The 22,817-nt window shown below is 37.9% G+C and overlaps 1 protein-coding gene across 4 annotated transcripts in view; it reads right to left on the bottom strand.

Annotated features, from left to right (window-relative positions):
* Positions 1-8,546, bottom strand: part of LOC131159852 (mannose-1-phosphate guanylyltransferase 1-like) — a 36,219-nt gene extending 27,673 nt beyond the window's left edge. Inside the window, exon 1 of one of the 4 annotated variants that reach the window (XM_058115040.1) lies at positions 8,291-8,546. The gene's annotated coding sequence lies outside the window, so the exon portion shown is untranslated. The remainder of the gene's footprint in view (positions 1-8,290) is intronic. The other 3 variants (XM_058115038.1, XM_058115039.1, XM_058115041.1) reach the window with 3 other exon arrangements.
* Positions 8,547-22,817: the final 14,271 nt, after the last annotated feature.

Genomic DNA, 22,817 nt, shown 5'->3' with positions numbered 1-22,817 from the left:
GGTTTTATCAAGTAGTGGAAATTAGATTAGGGGACTTGGTGAGGCAGCGTTCTTAGATTTGGGTTGAGATTACAATTTTTTGCAAACTGACGACGGAGTATGTTGATTGGAGCCCCATAAAGTCGAGTTCAACTTAATAGCTTGATAGACCATTGAAGCTAATGAAATTTGAAACAAAAAAAAAAGGGGGGGGGGGGAGGGGTTGGGTTTGAGGTGGCAAACCTATGATTTCGCAATGGCCTTTTTCGTCTTGCTAGGAAACATCTCAAGATTTGTTGAGGACATTCATTGTAATTAAGTAGTGGGTAATGGCATGAATTCTAGCTTCTTAGCCCTAATTCGAAGAGATTTTGAGTGGATGGACTTTAGACCTATTTTTCTCATACTACTCTAATTCTCGCTAAGGTCTTAGCTAAGAAATTACAAGAGGTTTTGTAGGACATAGTGGTCTTCACTTTATACGAGTTATCTTCTTGTTAGTTGTAGTGTGCTTGCTTTGGTTTGGTTTTTTTCTTTTGTACTTTTATTTTTGGATTTATTGTCCTCTCTAAATTGTATTCATTTTCCTTCATAAGACACTTTGTTTTATTATCTTAAAAAAGAAACAATTAGGACAAGATACAAAATCAATAACTCTCACTTTTTGCTCTTCCAAGATGAATAGTCTAATGAATCAAGAAGCCATTGTCATCCATTTGGTGGGATAATTGTAGTTTTTCCAATATCTGCGGGTTCCTTAATTTTCGATCGCCGCAATAGAAAAATGGCATACTAGATTTATATATCTATATTGGAACTACTTTTAACAACCCATGCATTCTGTTATCATTTCCATTTGGACGATCCATTAATCCAACTGGCAGAGCATTCTAAATGGATCCATTTTTTCGATTTTTGCTAGATATTAGGAATAGATGGACTTTCTATAGGACCCATTTTGCTAATGGCATTCATCACCATTTTAGCTACTTCAGCTTTTTGGCAGGAGTGGAAAAGCCCACTTCCACCTGTTTTCTTCCCTTCCTAATTCTCTTCGACATAAGGTAATTCGCAGTAAATTTGGTCTATTACAAAAAGGATGGGATGCTAAAATGGGGCTTAATATTACTTATTCAAATCCTTAGGATTGTCTTTAATTTATGATGATTTCCTTCCTAAATTCTAGTATCCGATAGGTAATGGGGAGTGTATTCGTTTTTGGGAGGACCATTGGGTGGGGGAGATGCATTTGGCTATTGCATTTTCTCGATTTTTTGGTTATCTAATCTTTTCATGATACCCATATTTTTACTTTTCTTCTTTTGCAAAAGGATGGACATTCTTGGAACTTTCATTTTAGGAGAAATCTTAATGAGAGAGAGATTAACGAGTTGGCTCTTTTAACCAGTTTGCTCAATTCTTTTCATGTTCATTTGGATGTGGTGATTTCAAGTGATTGAGTGAAGAGTATATCTTAAAACAGCAATGTTAAACAAGTACCCTATCAATGCTAGCCAATTGAAATCTAATCATAGTGGGCATTTCATGAAAAGAAATATGAAGGATTTATTTTACTATAATAGTTTCCACCCTAATAGCATTTGATTAACAATTAAGCAAACAACAAAATCAAAAAACCTTTTCTTTTCAGAGACACAATTGGAGAATTAAGAAACTCATGTTCATCTCTTTGGACAGTCTGATTTTGGAAGGAGTAGACAAGCCCATTTTCAACCATTTTATTTTCTTCCCAAATTTCTTGCTTTACCAAAAGGAGACAATTTCTTTTGGAAAAAAAACAAAAAAAAATCCATTCACATTTCCTTCCCATTACTTCCTACTAAATATAATGTATATTATATAGTCTAAATTAAACACCAAGAACAACAATAACAACCAGCCTTAAGTCCCACTATGTGGGGTCATCTATATGAATCCTTTTCTGTCAATTCACATGATCGAGGGCAATTACCTTTACTAACTTAAGGGCTATTAAATCCTTCCTCATTATCTCATTCCAAGTTAATTTTGGTCTACCCCTGCCTCTTCTAATACCATTAAGAATAACTAGCTTGCTCCTCCTCACTAGTGCCCTACTTGACCTACATTTCAAATACCCAAACCATCTAAGCTGCCCCTTCCTTATCTTCTATTGGTGTTATACCTAATTATTGTGAATATGTTCATTCCTTAATTTATCATTTAATATTATATCACTCATCCACCTTATCATTCGCATTTTCGGCAACTATAACTTTTATAATATGTTATTTCTTAGTTACCCAGCATTTTGATACATATAGCATGGTTTATAGCCATCCAATAAAACTTTCCTTTTAATTTTAATGATATTCTACGATCACATAGCACACTTGAAACATTCCTCCATTTTACCCATCATATTTTAACATTATACGCTATATCCTCTTCAATTTCTCTTTTTGCTTGCATAATAGATCCAAGATATCAAAATCTACTAATGCTAGTAATTTCTTGATAATCAATTCAATCTTATCGTCAATATTCCTCCTTACATGGCTGAAATTGCATTTCATATATTTTGTCTTATTTGTACTCGTCCTAAAACCTCTAGACTCTAAAGTTTTTCTTCATAGTTCTAACTTATATTTTACCATACTCCTACTTTCATCAATCAAAAAAATATCATATGCAAATAGCGTACACCAAGGGATTTTGTTATGGATATTCCTATTGAGTTCATCAATCACAAAAGCAAACAGATAGGGGCTCAAAATACAACCATGATGTACACCTATCGTGATTGAAAATTCTCTATATTCTCCTCCTACAGTCCTAACGCGAGTCATTATCCTATCATACATATCCTTAATGGCATCAATATATCTACTGCATACTCCTTTCATTTCTTAAATCCACCATTGAATTTCCCTAGGTACTCTATCATATGTTTTTCTAAGTCAATAAAAACAATATGCAAGTCCCTCTTCTTTTTCTTGAACTTTTTCATTAATCATTTCAAAAGATAAATAGCTTTTGTTGTCAATCTCCCAGGCATACAACCAAATTAATTCTCTGAGACCCTCATCTCTATTATTATTCTTTGTTCCACTACCTTTTCCCATAATTTCATTGTATGACTTATAAGTTTAATTCCTCAATAATTATTAAAATTTTGAATACCAACTTTGTTTTTGCATATAGGCATTAGTATGCTCTTCCTCCATTCCTCTGACATTTTCTTGATTTTTATAAAAATTTTGAACATATTAGTTAACCATATATTTGCTTTACCTCCTAGACATTTCCAGACTTCAATTAGGAATGTTATCTAGTCATATAGATTTTCACTTTTCATCCTTTTTAAAGCCATGTTAGCATCAATGATTTGAATTTCGTGAACAAATCTCAGATTTTAGTCTTTCTCCATTTGTCACTTCTATGTTTAAGCTCCTAATTTGCTTTTCATTAAATACCTTATTAAAGTATCTTCACCACCTCTCTATTATGCCTTCTTTTTTAACCAAGACAATTTTATTCTCATCCTTTTTACATTTTATATTACCTAAAACTTTACACTTTCTCTCTCTAGCTCTAGCTGTTTATGTATGTCCCATTTCCCTTCTTTTGTATCTAGTCTAGCAAATAAATTATCATAAAATCTATGTTTAGCTTCACTCATGACTTTTTTGCCTCTTTTCTTGCCTCTTTATACTTTTCAAAATTTTCTATATTTCTATAATTTTGCCATGTTTTATACAAATTTCTTTTTGTCTTTATGGCTACTTGGACATCTTGATCCCACCACCAACTTTTTTTGTTGCCCGAATATCTTCCTTCAAATTCACCTAAAACCTCTTTTGCTATCTTTTTAATAGAGTTAGTCGTTCTATTCCATAAACTGTTGGCATCTACTTTATCCCATGTTGTTCAATCACCCTCTTTTTACAATTTTATCTTCAAATTTACTATGTTTTCTCCCTTAAGACTCGACCACCTAATCCTCATGCATTGACTTATGCTGCTCTTTCTCTTCCAATTCTTTGTACAAATATCTAATACTAAAACTCTATGTTGTGTAGACAAACTTCCCCTTGGGATAACTTTATAATTCTTACTAGATAAACAATCTCCCCTCCTAGTTAAGAAAAAATCCATTTAACTTTTATTTTGTCCACTCTTGAAGGTTATGAAGTGTTCTATTCTTTTCTTAAAGCAAATATTCATTATAACAAGATAGTATGACATGCAAAATTCTAAAATCATATCATTGGGCTTGTTTTATTTATCTCCATATCAATGACCTTCGTGTATCCTCTCATAACCTTTATTATCCTTTTAAATGTTTCCATTCAAATCAAATCCTATAAATGCTTTATTCAAACCCCGATATCCCTTGTATATAATACAATCCAAATCTTCCCAAAATAGTCTTTTAAGGTTTTTGTGGAGCCTAGTTGGGAAGCATTCAACATTCGCACTAATGACATTTACTATCTCTTGGCCTAATGCTATCCTAGTTTTAATAATCCTATCCCCTATTCTTTTAACATTTACCACATTATCTTTTAGATCTTTATCTATAATGAGTCCCACCACATCTTTATGTTTTCCTTCTCCAGTGTATCAAAGTTTAAATAATGGTTTTTCTTTTCTCTAGGGGTTTGAAGGTTTGGTTCTCAAGTTGTATTGGATTTCAAAATAAATGATGCATGTTATCTTTAGAAATCAATATGTGGTTGATGCAAACTATTATACAAATTTAAAGCATGGAACCTTAAACTATGAGGTGCTGCCAGCCCTAGAAGCAAAGTTGTCAAATCTTATGAGATGGTTGTTGGCATAGATTCAACAATATGCTAGAAGGCAATTACAAAAGTATATTGTCAATCCAAATAAAAAGAATTGAGCATAAATGAGAAAATTCAAGAGATAGGAACACGTAAGAAATAGCTAGTCATAGCACCCAAAGGGTAAAGAAAAATGGTTGTATTTAATTCAACTTAACAAAATAGGCGGTCTTAGATAAGTACAAGCTAAAGTATTAAACAGAACTAACATGTCCATTTTATGGATTTGTTAACAACCGCTCTAGTTGCACAAGTTTCTACTAAAAAAAAAAACTTTTTTTTTTTTTTTTATTGTGGTGTTGACTATGGATGTTGTGATTTCAAGAGCATATGAACGAAGAATATTTCTTAAAATAGTAATGTTTGCCAGTTTTGCATAATTGTTTATAGGACCCCAAATATAATGTAGATGTGAAGGATCTATTGTTATACAAAAGCAATTCTTCAAGATAATAGCATTTGATTGACAGTCAAGAGTAAGCTATAAAATCAATAAATGTTTGCCTTTGTTCTTCCAAGAGAAACAACCAAATTAACTAAAAAGCAATACCTAGAGATGAAAGCTTTCTTCTTGTTACTTCACAAAATTGAAAACAAAAACAAGAATGCTACTAAAAAGAAAACAAAAAGAAAAACAAGCAAACGAAAAATTATGAAAAAAAAAAAAGGAAGAAAAGCAAAGGCATAAGGAAAGTGCCATGGAAGATAACTGGGACATAGAGGCCCCATATGGATATGGAACTCAAAAACCTCAGGTAAAAGAAAAGTAATAATATTGAGAGATCCATTTTTTCATGTTTGGTTATTAAGAAAATAGTAAATGAATGAACAAAAATTTAATTTTACACACCATTAACCTTCAATTTTTCTTCATTTTAACCATATTTAAATAAATTTTCATTCTTGAATAGTATTTGACGTAGAGGGGAAACGCAATAAAAAAATGATTTCCTTCTTATGTTATTTTTCTTTCCCTTTCTTGAAATTCTTTATTCAAATAGAGCCCAAAAAGGTGCTCATTAGTGTGGTTAGCTCAGTGCACCTCCACTTAGGTCTCAGCGCTCCCCCAAGGTCTTGGGTTCCACACGACCCTCCTAAAAATGAGTTTTTTCCTTTTTAAATTTTTTATTATAATAATATATTAAATAATGATTCGGTGGGAACTTTTTTTTCCATTTTGATGCGTCCCAAAACTCGCCAAACCATTCAGCGAGTTTTAAAATGATGGGGCGACCACTGATTGACACGTGACGAGCAAATCTCACTGGATAGTCCAACGAGCATTAAACTAATTTTTTTTTAAATCGCTACTTCATATAGCGAGTTTTGCACGTTTCCCGCCCACAGGAACCTCCTCCTTCTCCCTCTTCCTCCCTCTCTGCCGTCGATGATTCGAGGCCAAAGCCTACCCCACTGCTAATCATCTATATTTTTTGCTTTGTTTTCTGCGTTTTCTTTGTTTTTGCGATCTCAATCGCTTTAGCCCCATTGCGAAGACGCGAAATTTCGGCGGGGATCTCAAAAGCAACATCAGAGACTGAGGCTTCGAGATGGATTCCAACGGCATGACTTTGTTTTTGAAGAACAGATCCTTAACTTTCGATTCTCCAAAATGTCGTCATTTTGCTTCATCTTTGTCTCAGGCGCCGTCGTATTTGCCGAGGAAGAAAAAAGCAGGGGGAATATTTTGGCGGGACTCCGAGAGGTGTGTAAGCAAGTGAGAAATTACTATTTGTAATATCTCCAAATCAAGGATCACTTTGGTTTTAGAAACCAACAAACTGACACATTCGCACCAATTTTTTTTTTTTTCATAAAAAAACCAACTATAAAATGGAATATGGAGAAATAACTCCCCAGGGAATAATTGAGATATATTCTAAATTGCAAACTAGTTTTGACATTCATGCATGCCCTACTGATTCTTGCTTTCAAAGGGAACAAAAAAACGCAAAAGTCTGCTGAGTCTTGTGAATCGTATTGAATGGTTCTGTATTCATTTATACTTTTTGGGGTACCAGCTTGGTGCACATGTATGTGAAATTTTGTGATATCAAATATGCTCAGTAGGTGTTCGCCGAAATGATAGAGAGAGAGTCCTCTTGTAGAAAAAATTGTTCTCAGTGTTTTGTCACTTGCAGAGCAGTTTTATTTATGGTGTCAATTTGATTCAGCACCACCGCCCAACACCTTCCCGTCACCACCGCCCCTGCCGCCGCCCATGACCATAAAAAGAAGCTCACTCTCATCCCCCTCATCTTTCTCACTCTTATCCCCCTCGCATGCAACAACAATGGGGTTTATGGACTTGGCCAGCAGAGTATTGACATTGTCCCAGAAATTGAGATTAGAAAAGAGTATTGAAGAACATATTCCAATCTTTTTAGACTCCTTTATCACCTGTGCGGATATGGAATTTGGGGATTGCAATTAGGGACATGAGGATGGAGCAAAGGGAGACAATGCCGAGGCAGACGGAGGTGTAGCCGACAACGGAGAGGCCGGTGTAGTTGAGGAAGGACAGTGTGAGGGTGGAGATGAGAAGGGCGAGGGTGCGGGTGAGGCCACCGGAAAAGATGGGGAAGAGTTTTTCGACCCATCTTCATCATCATCTCCAGCTATCTCACCGACCTCAACATTCTCAACTCCAAGATCGGCCGCTTCGCCACCTCCACCTCCCTTGTCAGCGACGCCTGCGGGTGGTTCATGGCCGCCATCGTGCCCAATATCCTCTCCATGTTTAAGTGTTCTTGAACTTCTTGGGGAAAAGCCAAAAAAGGGAGAGTAAGGTGACAGAAATAAGGCTGGTGATTACTTGGGTCTCCAATTTCGGCGACAAAACCGAGCTTTCTTCCATGTGGAAGAAGGAAAATACTTTCCCGTGCAAATCTTGCTAGATGGTCCAACGAGTTTTAAAGAAATCTCACTGGACCCTATAAAACTCGCTAGACCATCCAACAAAATTTTCTTAAAACTTGCTGGACCATTTAGCGAGATTTGTCCGCCATCAAAGTGGGAAAAAAAAGTTCCCACTGAATTGTTATTTAATATTTTATTATAATAAAAAATTAAAATAGGAAAAAATTCTCCTAAAAATAGTTGCTCCTAAAAGAACTCTAATCGGGTCATACAACTCCAAACAACAAGAAGCTAATACCCTCTTCAGCGTTCACACTTCCAGGCGTACTTAAAGGACAAACAATCATATATGAATCCAGAACAGAGACAAAACAGAACACCCTCTTCCCCTAATTCATATATAAAAACAAAACATTTTTTAAGTTGCATAAACAATTCAATGAGAGGGAGAAATAAAAACATAAAACAAAAACAAAAACAAACAAATTATTCGGTAAAAGGACAAGAAAAATGGATAGCATCGGTTTGACGAATCGCCAAGAGTTCCATTCGAACATAGGCACGTTGTTAGATTATAGAACGAAATAACAAAAAAACTGAAAAGGGGGTTAGCTGGGACTCACTCACAAGAGGAAAACGACGGAGCTGTTGTGTTTACTTCATTGGTTTTGGAGGGTGGGGCTTTGATTTGTCAATGTCCGTCGAAATTTTCAAATGGGTAATACATAGGGAAGGCGGTGGAGGGAGTCGTCGGAGTCGCAGTCGCAGGGATCGTCGGAGAAAAGCGGAAGAAGTGGGCTTGCGTCCGTGTCGCGCAACGCCTTTGCTGGCTTCCACTTTCCAGTATTCTATGACTTGGGGAGAGGTGCCGCCGACTTTACTCACCACCTTTGCATTTTGTAGTTTTTATTTTCCGAATTCCTGTTGCCCAAAAATTAACTGCCTGTAGTTTAGCTTGAAAAAAAAAAAACAAGTAAATGGAACATTTTAAATGTAAAATTTGAAAATAATTAATTCTATGCAGTTTATTCAAATAGTTTTTGAAAAAAAATAATATCTACGTAATTAAAATAAAAATAAAACACCACTTGTATTTATTGGATCATTTTTTTAAATAATAAAATAAATTTCCATGTTTGTAAAGACTACTTATATTTATTTGATGTTTTTGCAATTATATTTTTTAAAGTATGAAGAGATCTTAAATTTAAATTTGTATAGATTTGAACAAATTATAATACAAAATTATATTAAATTTTATCCAAAATGTAATGCAAAATTATATTTAATTTTTTCAAAATCCAAATTCAAAATTCATATTTCATTCTCCCAAACGCAACATAATTGTTTGGTTATTTGCCTATATATTGTTAATATATAATATATGAATAATAATATCAATTAGAAAATTTAATAAATAAATGGGTAAAAGACATTTAACTCCCTTGAGATTTAATAAAATGACAAATCTTTTTTTTCGAGATTTCAAAAGTTCAGGACCCTCTCGTAGTAAACATCATCATTTGAAGGACATCTTTGAACAAATAATTGGTAAACTAAATGTTCACCAAAAATAAAGATGTAGAGTGGAGGTATATTGTTGATGCTACAAATTCTAATGGTAGGAGGGTTCTTATTTGCTCTTTTTATGAAAAACAAATTGAAGGAAGGGCCGTTAGCAGAGCAACAACACCTTGTCAGGTTAAAGGGCAATGTTGATTCGTATAATAAGGTTATGGGCGAAGTTTATTTTTATAGTAAAGACTTCATTACAAGAGAATATTGAAAAAGTTAAAGAGAGGCGAGGGTTGAACTTACAATACAACTTTGTGTGGAGATAGTGTGCATCATTTTGATGGTAATGACATTCAAGAAATTCCCTATTTACCAACCAAAGGGATTTCAATGGAGAGTGGAAGTGAAGCATGTTCCAAGGGGGGAAAGGAAAACAATAAGTGGTATAAATGGTTCTTTCAAAAGTGGAATTTTTTTTTTTCAGCCTAATATCAAGGCATGTTTAAGAAGTCTTATGAGACAGCATGATACTGACTTAGCAATTGTTTTATGGTTTTATGATGCGTATATCATATTGAATGCTACGAACTCTGCCTTTTCTTTTCTTTTTTCTTTCTTTTTTTTTTTTTTTTACAGATACAATAAGCGAAATAACATCTAGGGTTCATGGTTACAATGGTCCTTCATATCATGTGATGCATGCCAATTTACTAAGAGATGGCAAACAACATGTTCAGTTAATCATTGATTCTTATTGGAGCATTTGGGTGGAGACGGGTTGCATTGTAATGTGTGATGGTTGGATTGATGTTAGACAGAGGCCTTTGATAAATTTCTCGGTGTATTGTCCCAAAGGGATATCTTTTATTAAATCTATTAATGTTTATAATATTATAATGAATGCCCAACATTATGTAATCTATTTTGCTGAAATTATTGAATGGGTGATGCTAACAATGTTATTTATAAGGTCATAGATAATGCAACCAACTATAAAGTTGTTGGACGACTTCTTTATGAGAAATATTCAAACATTAGATGGTCACCATGTGCATCCCATTGTATTAATTTGATCAATGAAAGATGTTACAGAAATGCTTTATGCGAACACCCTTGTCATCCTTGCTTCAAAGGTAATTGTCTTTGTTTACAATTATAAATTTACATTGAATTGGTTGAGACAAAGGAGTAATTGGGTGGAAATCATTTGTCTTGGAACAACTTTCTTTGCTACTACCTTTCTTGCGGTGAAAAAAGTTTATACAATCATAAAGAACATTGACAAGAATAGACCATAAATGAAGAGTACAAGAAGTTCTTGAAGATGGAGAAAAGTAGAGAAGTTAAGCAAATCATTTTGGATGAACGATTTTGGAACAATTGCTTAATTTTTGTAAAAATTATGGCTCCACTAATATGTTTATTGGTTTTGATGTTTGGGATGATTTTTATAGTTTGTATGTAAATTCCATGTGTCATGCTGGTCACTATGGTTTTCCTCCACCATGAGCGAGGGCTATCAATAAAATTGGGGCTCTGTTTTTTTTTTTTTTTTAAAAAAAAAAAAAGGTTATGTATATGAGGGCATGTATAAAATATACAAAGACATCAAGGAGTTGTTCAAGAACAAGAGGATGTTGTGCAAGTCAAACGCATATATTATTAAGGAGAGATGAGATAAAATGTTGAGTAAGAATATCCATGCTACAGTATATTATTACTTGAATCTCACTTTTCAATGTGTTCTAGAAAAATGTTGCCCTAAGCCAAGGTTTACATCCGAGCTTTTAGATATCATTGAAAACAAAAATGTGGGTGGTAAGACCGAACAAACTATTAGAGGAGATTACAATGTTAAAAGAGTGAACAAAAAATTATGGACGACAATTTACTTATACTATGTGCAAGTTTACTTGTCCACGGGTAAGCATATGCAAATTATTTTTTTCATAATTTATAAATAAATTCATATATTATTTTTTACTTAATTTATATTTATTTCTTTAAAGATGAGTAATTTATATTTATTACTGATACGCCCCAAATATATCGGCCTTAAAGCAGTTCATCTGTCATAAAAAAACATTAAGGAGCAGCCGCAATTAGAGCCATTATCACTCAAGGGTAGCTGTTCTGAAGGATTCAACCCCTTGCACACCCAAGCGATCCACGCTTGTGCCACTAACAATTGTTGTCGGCTCCTTAAAGGCCAAAGCGATTTGCACCCACGCCATCACTAGCCAATAAATGTCCATACACCCCCGGGTCAACTTCAGCCACTATAAAAAGGGGACATGAAGAAGAGGCCAAGGTAAGTCATTCAACACTCACTTTGTAACGACACCAGGATTGCTGATCATGTGTTTGTGTATGTGTGCATGTATGCACTGTGTGAACTAGTACTGGAATGCATTCAACTGCGTATATGTTGTATCATGATAACACTCAAATGTCACACACCAATATAACCTGTGTTCTTCCTTACTGAGAGGTGGCTCACCCCTACTGTACGTACATTTTTACAGGTCCTTCGGGTAAACGGAACTAGCGTCCTGGTGTAGGAAGTGTAGTGACTGGTGTACCACATTTAGCGCTAGGTAAGTGCTAAGACTGTAATTTTGGTAGGTTGCCATTTTGGGATGTGTTGGGCACCCGTTTGTACGTTTTGATAGAGCATTGTGTCTACTCTTGTATAGACTCTGGTATGGTACTGCATATGAATGTATGGTTTTTTTGTTGCGTATATGATTGTGTTTGAATGTGTTTAGGGTGTCTAGGAACCCCACGGGGTCGGACCCTCATCCTTTGTACTGTATCTATAACGATTTGTATGATATAGGGACAAGTTAGGTTACATTCTCACCCCCAGGTCCCATTTTTGGGTTCGGGGGCGGAGTGTGAGGAGACGCGAGCGCTCTCCTGATACTGCGGGGTGTACCATTAAGAGGTTCACACGCATGCATCCTCCGACGTTCTCTAGAGGACCTAACCCAACGACAGCAGAGGATTGGGTGGAGAAGACTGAGAGGATTCTAGGAGTCTTGCGTTGCATGGATAGGCAACGAGTTCTCTATGCTACTTTCCAGCTATCTGGGGAGGCGGGTCGATGGTGGACTGCGGTGAGTCTGCTGAAGAGGCAGAGAGCCGATCATGAGGAGACGACGTGGAGCCGTTTCAAGGAGGTGTTCTTTGACAGATACTTCCCGGCTTCCGTATGTGATGCGAAGGCAGATGAATTTTCTGCGCAGACTCAGGGGAGTTTGACGGTGCAGGGTTATACGGCTCGATACGTAGAGCTGTCCCACTTTGCACCATGTATGATCTTGGGCGAGTATGAGAAGACTCAGAGGTTCGAGAAGGGTTTGAGGAAGGATATCCACAGATTGGTGGGTATGCTTTAGATCCGCAAGTTCTCGGTGTTGGTGGATAAAGCCACAGTGATCGAGACTGGTATCTAAGATGACGAGGTGGATCAGGAATCGAGGAAGAGGACAGTACCTTCTGGTTCTTAAATAGGATCTCGTCAGGGATCGTGGAAGAAGAGGAGCAAGGGCTCAGGTTATTTCCAGAATACCGAGCGCTAGGATTCTCAAGGGAGCCAGACTAGTGGTCATTGTAACAGGTGCCACAGGCGGCACGAGGGTGAGTGCTGGTCTTTTGAGGGTAATTGCTACAAGTGTGGCCAACCAGGTCACATGGCACATGATTGTTGTGCACCGAGGCAAGATGTGCCTGCATTTAGTAGGGACCGAGGGAGCAATCAGATACCTCGGGGAACAGCTCAAACGAATACAACTCTGGCCAGAGTATACTCTCTTACTCTAGCGGACGCTAAGCATATAGGTAACGTGGTGACATGTACCTTATCATTGCTTTTGAATAAAGTTCTATTTTGTTTGATTCGGGTGCAACCCATTCCTTTGTGTTTGTGAATTTTGTGGGACGGTGTGGGGTTGAGACTCGAGATATGAATGAGGTTTTATCTGTTACTACACCATCTAGGAGTGTATCTTTCTGTAGGAAGATGTTAGTAGACTGCCCAGTGGAAATTCAGGGAAAGCTGCTACCGGCGGATCATGTAATATATGACATGTCGGGGTTTGATATCATTCTGGGGATGGATTGGTTGTTCTCCAGTTATGTGGTGATCGACTGTCGTAGGAAGGTAGTAGTGTTTAGACCTCCTAGGGAGCAGGAGTATGAATTTGTAGGATCGTGTGTGCGTTCAGCGCCACAAATTCTGTCAGCATTGCAGGTGAGGGGTTACTCTTGGACGGGTGTCAAGGGTACCTAGCTTGTGTGTAGAAACCATCGCGGGATGAGTTGAGACTTGAGGATATTCGGGTAGTCGGCGAATTCCTGGATGTGTTTCCAGATGATTTACCCAGTTTATCTCCGGATCGTGAGGTGGAGTTTGCGATAGAGTTATTGCCCAGTAAGGCATCGATCTCTGAAGCTCCGTACCGGATGGCTCCAACAGAAGTTCGAAAGTTGAAGGAGCAGTTGCAGGAATTACTGGATAGGGGATTCATTCGACCTAGTGTTTCACCTTGGGAAGCCCCAGTACTATTTGTGAAGAAGAAGGACGGGTCGATGCGAATGTGCATTGATTATCGTGAGATTAACAAGGTAACTGTGAAAAATCGCTATCCTTTACCTCGTATAGATGATCTTTTTTATCAGTTGCAAGGGACGCGGGTCTTTTCGAAGATTGACTTGCGGTCAGGATATCATCAGGTGAGGATTAGAGCGAAGGATGTAGCGAAGACTGCTTTTCGAACTAGATATGGCCACTATGAGCTTTTGGTCATGCCATTTGGGTTGACGAATGCTCCGACGGTGTTCATGGATCTGATGAATAGGGTTTTCCATGAGTACCTGGATCGATTCGTAGTGGTATTCATTGACAACATTCTGGTATACTTGAGGAATACGGAAGAACACGTGGAACATTTGAGGATAGTGTTACAGATCCTACGAGAGAAGAAACTGTATGCTAAACTGAAGAAATGTGAATTCTGGTTGAATCAGATTGCGTTCTTAGGCCATGTGGTTACTGGGGATGGTATATCAGTTGATTCTAGTAAGATTGAAGTTGTGGTCGACTAGGTAAGGCCGAAGAACGCGCAGGAGGTTTGGAGTTTTCTAGGACTGGTGGGTTACTATTGTCAGTTCGTAGAGGGTTTCTCTAAACTATCTGGACCTCTGACATGATTGACCAGGAAAGGAGTGCAGTTTGAGTGAACCAGTGATTGCGAGCAGTGCTTTCAGGAATTGAAGCATCGGCTGGTTATTGCTCCAGTGTTGACCATTCCTTCGGGGGATGGTGGGTTTGTGATTTATAGCGACGCGTCTCTGAAAGGCCTGGGATGTGTTCTTATGCAGTAGGGTAAGGTAGTGGCTTATACCTCTTGGCAACTGAAGGAATACGAGAAGAACTACCCTACGCATGATCTGGAGTAGGCTGGCGGAGTTGTATGTGCAGGAGATTGTGAGAATGCACGGGGTACCGGTGTCCATTGTGTCAGATCGAGATCCGAGGTTTACTTCTCAATTCTGGATAAGCTTGCATGAGGCATTAGGGACGAAGCTTACTTTGAATACAACGTTCCACCCCCAGACTGATGGACAGTCAGAGAGAATGATACAGATTTTGAAAGATATGTTGCGAGCTTGTGTATTAGATATTGGTGGTAACTGGATACAGTTCTTGCCACTTGTAGAGTTCGCTTATAATAACAACTTCCAGTCTAGTATCGGGATGGCACCATTCGAGGCTTTGTATGGTCGGAGGTGTCAATCTCCTTTGTGTTGGGATGAGGTTGGTGAACGTCAGGTGTTAGGACCTGAACTCATGCTTCAGGCATCTGAGAAGGTGGATTTGATCCGAGAAAGTATTAGATCAGTTCAGAGTCGATAGAAGAGTTATGCAAATGTTCGTTGCCGTGAGTTAGAGTTCGAAGTGGGAGGTAAGGTATTTCTGTGTATTGCTCCAATGAAAGGAGTGATGAGATTCGGCAGGAAGGGCAAGTTGAGCCCGAGGTATATCGAACCATTCGAGGTGCTTGAGCGAGTGGGTCCGGTAGCCTACAGAGTTGCATTACCTCCAGCACTTTCGAGGGTCCACGATGTGTTTCACGTATCCATGTTGAGGAGGTACATGTCGGATCCTTCGCATGTTATTAGTTATGATGAGTTGGAAATTGGGGATACTTTAGTGTATGAGGAGATACCTGTTTAGGTTCTGGACCGTAAAGTTCAGAAGCTTCGTACTAAAGAGATACCGTTAGTAAAGGTATTGTGGTGGAACCACGAGGTTAAGGAAGCTTCTTGGGAACTGGAAACGGAAATATGCCGGAAGTATCCACAATTGTTTTGAGCACTTGTACATGATCCTACTGTGGGTTGGGATAGGTGGTTAGTCGTCGGGAGTGTGTGTGTATCGTGAACTCCTGAGACCGTTGTATATGTAACCACTGTATTCCTCCGCCATAAGTGAGGGTATGTATGTGTATGTGTATGATGGGACTGTGCTATGGTGATCGCCAGTTCACTCTTGAGTTTGTCTATGTGTTCGATTGTATGTATGAATCTGGGAATGAGAGATGACAAATTTCAAGGACGAAATTTTTATAAGGAGAGGAGATTATAAGCACTCGAACCATGATAATGGGTATATATATATATATATATATAAAGGGACATTTTGGTAAAAAAATAAATTCGTTGACGAAGCCAGATTTCATCGACGAAGCCTTTGTTCTTCTCATCGACAAAATTCAAAGACTCGTCGATGAGGAAAAGCCAAGGAGTCTCAGAAAAATCGGTGTTCTCAGATTTATCGATGAGGCCGAATTTCGTTGACGAAGCCAGTGGAAGATTCGTCGACGAAGGCACCATTTTGTTGACGAAATTGGGCCTGGTCAAAGGGTTGTAAAAGGAAATTTTCATTACTTCTTCACTAAGACATCTCAAATATCTCTCTCTCTAAACCTCTCCCTACTCTCTCTCTCTAGATTTCTTTGCCGGTCGTTGATGGAATCAAAAATCTGAAGTTACCATGAGGATCGTGGAAGGATTCTCTATAACTTCTACGGATCAGAATCTCGTTTCGGAGATTTTTGGGTTTCGGCGAAAAATCGAGGTAAGGCTCGGTTTTCAATTCTGATCTAGTAGCTTTGTAGGTAACTGTCTTGTGAGCATATTCTGTACTGTGATTTGTAGGATTTGGAACTCGGTTCCTTGTTTAGGGACCTAGGAGTTCGTGATTTGCTTTCGGGGAAAAGGTAAGGGGAACTATGTTTATATTGGTTATTTTTTAAATCGAACTCGGTGGAACTGTGGTCCACGGTCCTGTGTGTGTTTTGGCTACTCATTTGGGGGGATCTAATGGGGAAAACGATGGGTTTTTCATTATTACAATTTTGGAAAAAAGGGGGCGACGAGCTGAATCCCGGGTTTTGTTGAAAATCGAGTATATGTGTGATTTATATGTGTGATTTATACTATGATATTGGGATGGTCGTATCTTGACTTTGTTTAAACTGTATTTGTTTGGAAAACCATGTTTTAGATTACCAAATGGATGTGGTTTGTTTGGTTATATGAGCATGCATGTGTGTGTGATATGTTGAAATGCTAGAAGGAACTGGGTTCCTAATTGTTCCAGGTACTGAGAGTGTCCGGCTCTATATCCGAGGGCGTGAGCCTATATCAGCAGATCAGGCCGAAGAGTGTGGATCCACTAGTTAGCGCTGGTACGATGCCATGAGAGTCGGGGACTAGCCACGTGCCGGTGGCGCCGTGCTTCACGGGTTGGACGGGCCAATGCCGGATTTTGCGGACCGGCTTCGAGCCGAAGGGTGTGACGACACTAGGATTGCTGATCATGTGTTTGTGTATGTGTGCGTGTATGCACTGTGTGAACTAGTAATGGAATGCATTCAACTGCGTGTATATTGTATCATGATAACACTCAAATGCCACATACTGATATAACCTGTGTTCTTCCTTACCGAGAGGTGGCTCATCCCTGCTGTACGTACATTTTTACAGGTCTTTTGGGTAACCGGAACTAGCGTCCTGGTGTAGGGAGCGTAGTGGCCAGTGTACCACAGTTAGCACTAGGTAAGTGCTAGGACTGTAATTTTTGTGGGTTGCCATTTTGGGATGTATTGGGCACCCGTTTGTACGTTTTGATAGAGTATTGTGTCTGCTCTTGTATAGACTCTGGATTTGTACTACATATGTATGTATAGTTTTTTCGCTGCGTATATGATTGTGTTTGAATGAGTTTAGGGTGTCTGGGAACCCCACGGGGTCGGACCCTCATCCTTTGTACTATATCTATGACGATTTGTATGATACAGGGACAGGTTAGGTTACATTCTCACCCTCGAGTCCCATTTCCGAGTTCGGGGCGTGACAAGTTTAATTTCAAATTTTACACATTGCCAATAAGAAAATAAGAAACAAAAATATCAGTGAACATAGTTAAGATTCAGGTTTTCTGGTTTGCTGAGATTCCTAATGAATTAAAATAACGTGCAATTAAATTCTAAATCCTTACACGAACTAAATTTAACAATGAGAAACAGAAATCCTACGTTTAATAGCCAGGCAAGAACTAAAACACGCGTTGAACTTCGGAATAAAAACTAAAGATGAAAACTTTCCTACTTAATTTAAGCACACAACTAAAGATAAACTCATTCAAACACAAATTCAACAATAACCAAGTTTCTAACACAATTACGAACTTAAACCAAAAATAAAACTTTAACAATTAAACAATAGACAAAACATGATAAAAAAAGCGGACTTTAAACTTAAATTAAATAGAATTCAATGAAATTTAAATTTTAAAGAAGACAACTGATTTAAAACCTAAAGAAAAAAAAAATTTTCCTTTTTTTTTAAGAAATCAAATTGAACTTTAGTCAAATAAAAACAAACTCAAGCAAAGATTAAGTCTAATGCTAATATTAATTAAGAGAAGAAAGAAAATGAATTAACTTGAGTAATAATATCCCAACAAAGAATTAAAAGTTAAAACTTTAAATGAAATCCTAATGAACTACTAAATTACTAATATTCAATTACTACTTTAAAGGAAGAATAAAAGAGAGAAAGAAAATAGGATGCTTGCCGTATATGCTGGAGTAGCAGAATGGAGGTTGGTCGTGAGCAGCAGTTGTAATAGTGGGAGCTTCGGATGGCAACACACAGGAGCTGTGGAGACAGCAAGGAAAGAGCAAGCGTCTCGGGTCTTTCAACACAGCAGCAGCAGCAGGAATGGGGCAGCAATAAAGAAGGAGCGGCAGCCTGTGGGTTTCTCGACACAGCAACAGCAAAGAGCACAGCAGTGAGGGAGGGCTCCTCAGACAGCACCTTGGAGTAGTAGCAACAGCAGGCGTGGGCAGTGGCAACTCTCGGGTATGGTGGGACAGCAGCAAGGGGCTTAGGTTCTCCTTCTTCAGTGGCAGCAACTATGGAGGTAGAAGGGAGATAGCAGTAAGGAGAGAGAAGAGGGGAGAGGGAAGAGAGAAAGGAGGCTCAGGTGAGGAGAGTTCAAAGAGGAGGTCGGGCTACAGAGCAACAGCAGTGGGGAGGCTTGGGGTTGTAGCCAAAGGGAGAGGAAAGCAAAGAAAAGGAAGAGGAGAGAAAGGAAGAGAGGGAGAGTAGGGAGCTGGAGAAGAGAAAATGAAGGGAGAATTCAGAAAGAAAGAGACGAGTGCTGAGAAAAAAAAGGAGAGAAGGGAAGAGAGGGAGAGTGAGGTTAAGAGAAAAGAGGGGAGGTCGTGTGTATCTAGAAGAAGAAAAGAAAGGATATAAAGGGACTCCCCCCAACCCTACACGCTTAGTGCCACAAGAAGGACCCGGCTGCATGGCTGGGTCAAATCAAAGTATTTTAATTTTTTTTCTTTTTTCTTTCTTCTTTTTGTTTCTTATTTCTTCTTTCTTTCTTCTTTTTTCTTATCAAAAAACAAACCCAATTTTGACCATTCTAGATCTCGTATCTCTCAAAGCTCAAAACAAGAAAGTCGTAAAGCTCTTTCTTGGCTTTCCACGGTATTTAGAATTATCTCGATCAGAACTCGAACGAGAAAGTTATGCCCAGATTACGAAATTCCATTGATTTTTAGCTTCCAATAATTGCCTCACGAGAAAAGAATACCAAAAATTCATAAATTACTCAATAAAACCCAAATGTTATGAATAAAACACAATGTTGAAATATTGAGAGTAATTAGGTATTTAATTAAAAATATACGCCTCAATGCATGAATTAAAATAACTAATTATGTAATTTAGGCGCGTAATCACATCCCCCAACTAACGTTTTGCTAGTCTCTAGCAAATAATGTGAATGAATTCCAGGGCAGTACCCACTAATACTAATTCTAACAAACATGAAATGAAAACACATGCGACCCAGCCATACCAATTCACATATAGGAATAGAACCAAATTTCACACAAGCTCATCATATATAATGCACGCAACTCTGAAGTAAGTCATTTATGCAAGTTTCATTATATAGCCATTAAAAACAGTATACTCATATGAAGTTAACTAGCGATACAATTCAGAGTTAATGTAGTCATATAAATTTGAGTATAAATAGGAGAAATCTCAAGGTATGTGTAATGTGCATGACTCGTTACGCCTAGGATACCAGTGGACACCTATAGAACGGTCATTTTGACTCAGCCTAATTGGTATACCCTCAAGAACACTAAAAAAGAATGAGTTCACTCGTCATATGTGAGGAGGAGTGTCGCGATCAAACATCCCACATATTGTAAGGAACAAACGCTAAATATATGGAGTGGACTAGTCTGATAAGGATCTAGCCTATCTAAGAAGTGTTAGGTTCTTCACCCTAGCATCTTCTCATGTACTCGCCATATCCAACCAAGACCACCCTAGATCAACTTATTCACAAACATGGCGTGAATAAATTTGAGGCATTAAGTGGTTTAAAAATCTTTATACGTGGAGAACATGTGTCGTGTCCTTGACTTTGTATGGTATTTATGTGGAGCAAGTATCAACCTTTCACTTCATTCATGTGCATTTCTATTTTTCTTATTCTTTCTTCTGTTCTTTCTTCAATTTCTGTCTTTTCATTGTCAATTAGGACAATCATTACACTTCTTTTATTGTCTTCATACCACAAATAGGAATTAAGCTCGAACAGTATTCCATGAACTAAGTCTATTTGTAAGGGTGGCTCAGCCTTTACATTTTGAGTAGGCTACACGACCTAAGTTTCTATCTCCCCATTAGATGTCACCTCTAGGTTAGCAAGTCAAAAACAGAGACTAGTGTACAAAGAATCATTCAGAAGAAAAAAGAACTGAGTTTCATGAACTCTGATTTGATGTTAACACCCAAAAGGACGATAAATAGCTCAAGGATACCTCACAAGATGTCATAGTCACCACTGGTGTTCTCTTAGTGCTCACAATGAACCCTAAGTGTGATGAATCATGTGAATGTGTCTATCAGCCTCATAAGATACCATGTAAATACAAGAATTTATATAGCCAAATTAACACGAATGAACTACTAATCAACCTTCATGGAGTTACAAAGTCATATAAAGAGAAACTACCCATAAATGACTCGAGTGTGTAATTCTTAGGTTATATGCAAGTATGTGAAGGGTATAAGTCAATGTTAATCATGGCATAATCGTCTATCCTCAATACTTTTTTTTCAAAAGAAAACTTAGCAAGTGAATGTGTACAGTGTCATATGCAAATTCTCACCTCCCTAACTAAAGTGGAACATTGTCCTCAATGTGAAAGCATAGGGGAAATAGAAAAACTGTGTACGGGTGAGCAAACTAATAGAAAATTACTACCAACTAATGCAAAAGAAAAAGAAAATAGAAATGCAAATAAAGGAAACAAATAAAATAAAAAGAAAAAGAAAAGTAATGAGCGAAAGGTTAGAAAACTCCCTTAAGGTCTTGCAAAAGCAAGATTGCTTTATTTTGGATCGAAGGGAGTCATGAGAGGCTTGAATTGCTGTTCATTGACCATGAAGCTATTATTGTTCGTTGGATCCACAAGTTCTACTACGCCGTGGGAATGATCGTGTTCAACTATGTATGAGCCACCCCATCGAGACCTTAGTTTCCAAGGAAGTAGATGTAATCTAGAGTCATAGAGAAGATCTTGCTGATTTAGGAAAAGTTGTTTATCCTTGATTTTATGCAGCAACTTCATCCACTTCTTCACTAAGAGGTCCTTGTCATAAACTTTCCTCTTGGATTCTTGAAGCTCATGCACCTGCAACTTTCTCAAGCCTATCGCATCATCAAGTGAAAACTTAATCTGTTTTATAACCTATAATGCAGAATGTTGAATCTTAATAGGTACATAACATGTCTTACTGTAAATCAACCTGTAAGGAGGCATCCCCAAATTCTTCTTGAAAACAGTTTGGTAGGCCTAGAGTGCAGCAACCAGTTTCTCAAACCAGGCGTTTCAATAGGATAGGTCATCTTCTCAAGTACGATCTTGATCTCTGCAAAGAATTGATGCTTATCCCACGTTACCCCATGTTCTGGCATTCGATCGGTGGCAAGGTAGTTCACAATATCATCAAACCAAGGGCTGCATGACATGTCGGTAGTAGGATAGATGATGTCTAACATCTTTAGCACTTCTTTCTCTATCACCTCCGTCATGATTGGGTTCAGTCTCCATCGCGCATCACTTATTGGTATTGCATCTATCTTTGTGGATTGCCCCTCTGATTCTAGTAACTCTCTAATCAAGGGAACTTTTTCATTAGATACCTCAGGATTTTTGGGAGCTTCATACTCAAATGCACCATCAGAACCAAATTCCGACAACAATTCTAACATATCCAAGTCATCTACCACATCTACTACATGTACCTCTGATTCATCACACCCATTCAGCATCTTATTAAACATGTTCATCTCCAATGTCATATTTTCAAATGTGAGCTTAAGCACTCCGCTTTGACAATTAATCAAGGAATTAGAAGTAGCGAGGAATGGTTGCCCAAGAATAATAGGTGCCCGGTAGACGTTGGAGACAGGCTGCTGCATATCCAATACCACAAAATCCATTGGGTAATAAAATTTGTCAACTTATACTAACGCATATTCAATAACACCTCGTGGAGCTTTTAGTGATCTATCTGCCAACGTGGTATCATGGGTGTTTTCTTCAACTCACCTAACCCCAACTGCTCGTATATTGAAAATGGGAGCAAATTCACACTACTACCTAAACCAAGTAAGGCTCTCCCAATACGAGATTTACTAATCATGATAAAAATAGTGGGAGAACTAGGATCTCTGAGCTTCTGAGGAGTCTGACTCAATATCAATGTGCTAACTTGCTTGGTCAAGAAAGCTTTCTTCTTCACATTCAATTTCCTTTTCACTTTGCTTAGATCTTTCAGAAATTTTGCGTATGCAGGGACTTGCTGTATGACAACCAGAATTGGAATGTTGATTTTCACTTGTTTGAATATTTCTTGAATCTCAGTGTGATACTTATTCTTCTGACTAGATGTCAACCTTTAAGGATAGGATACCATAGGTTGATACTCCTTAATAGTCTCATCCTCCTTATTATCTAACTT

Source organism: Malania oleifera, chromosome 7 (genome assembly GCF_029873635.1).
Source record: "Malania oleifera isolate guangnan ecotype guangnan chromosome 7, ASM2987363v1, whole genome shotgun sequence".
NCBI lineage: Eukaryota > Viridiplantae > Streptophyta > Magnoliopsida > Santalales > Ximeniaceae > Malania > Malania oleifera.
Note: the sequence above shows the minus strand (reverse complement) of the source record. Positions and strands in the feature narration are given on the sequence as shown.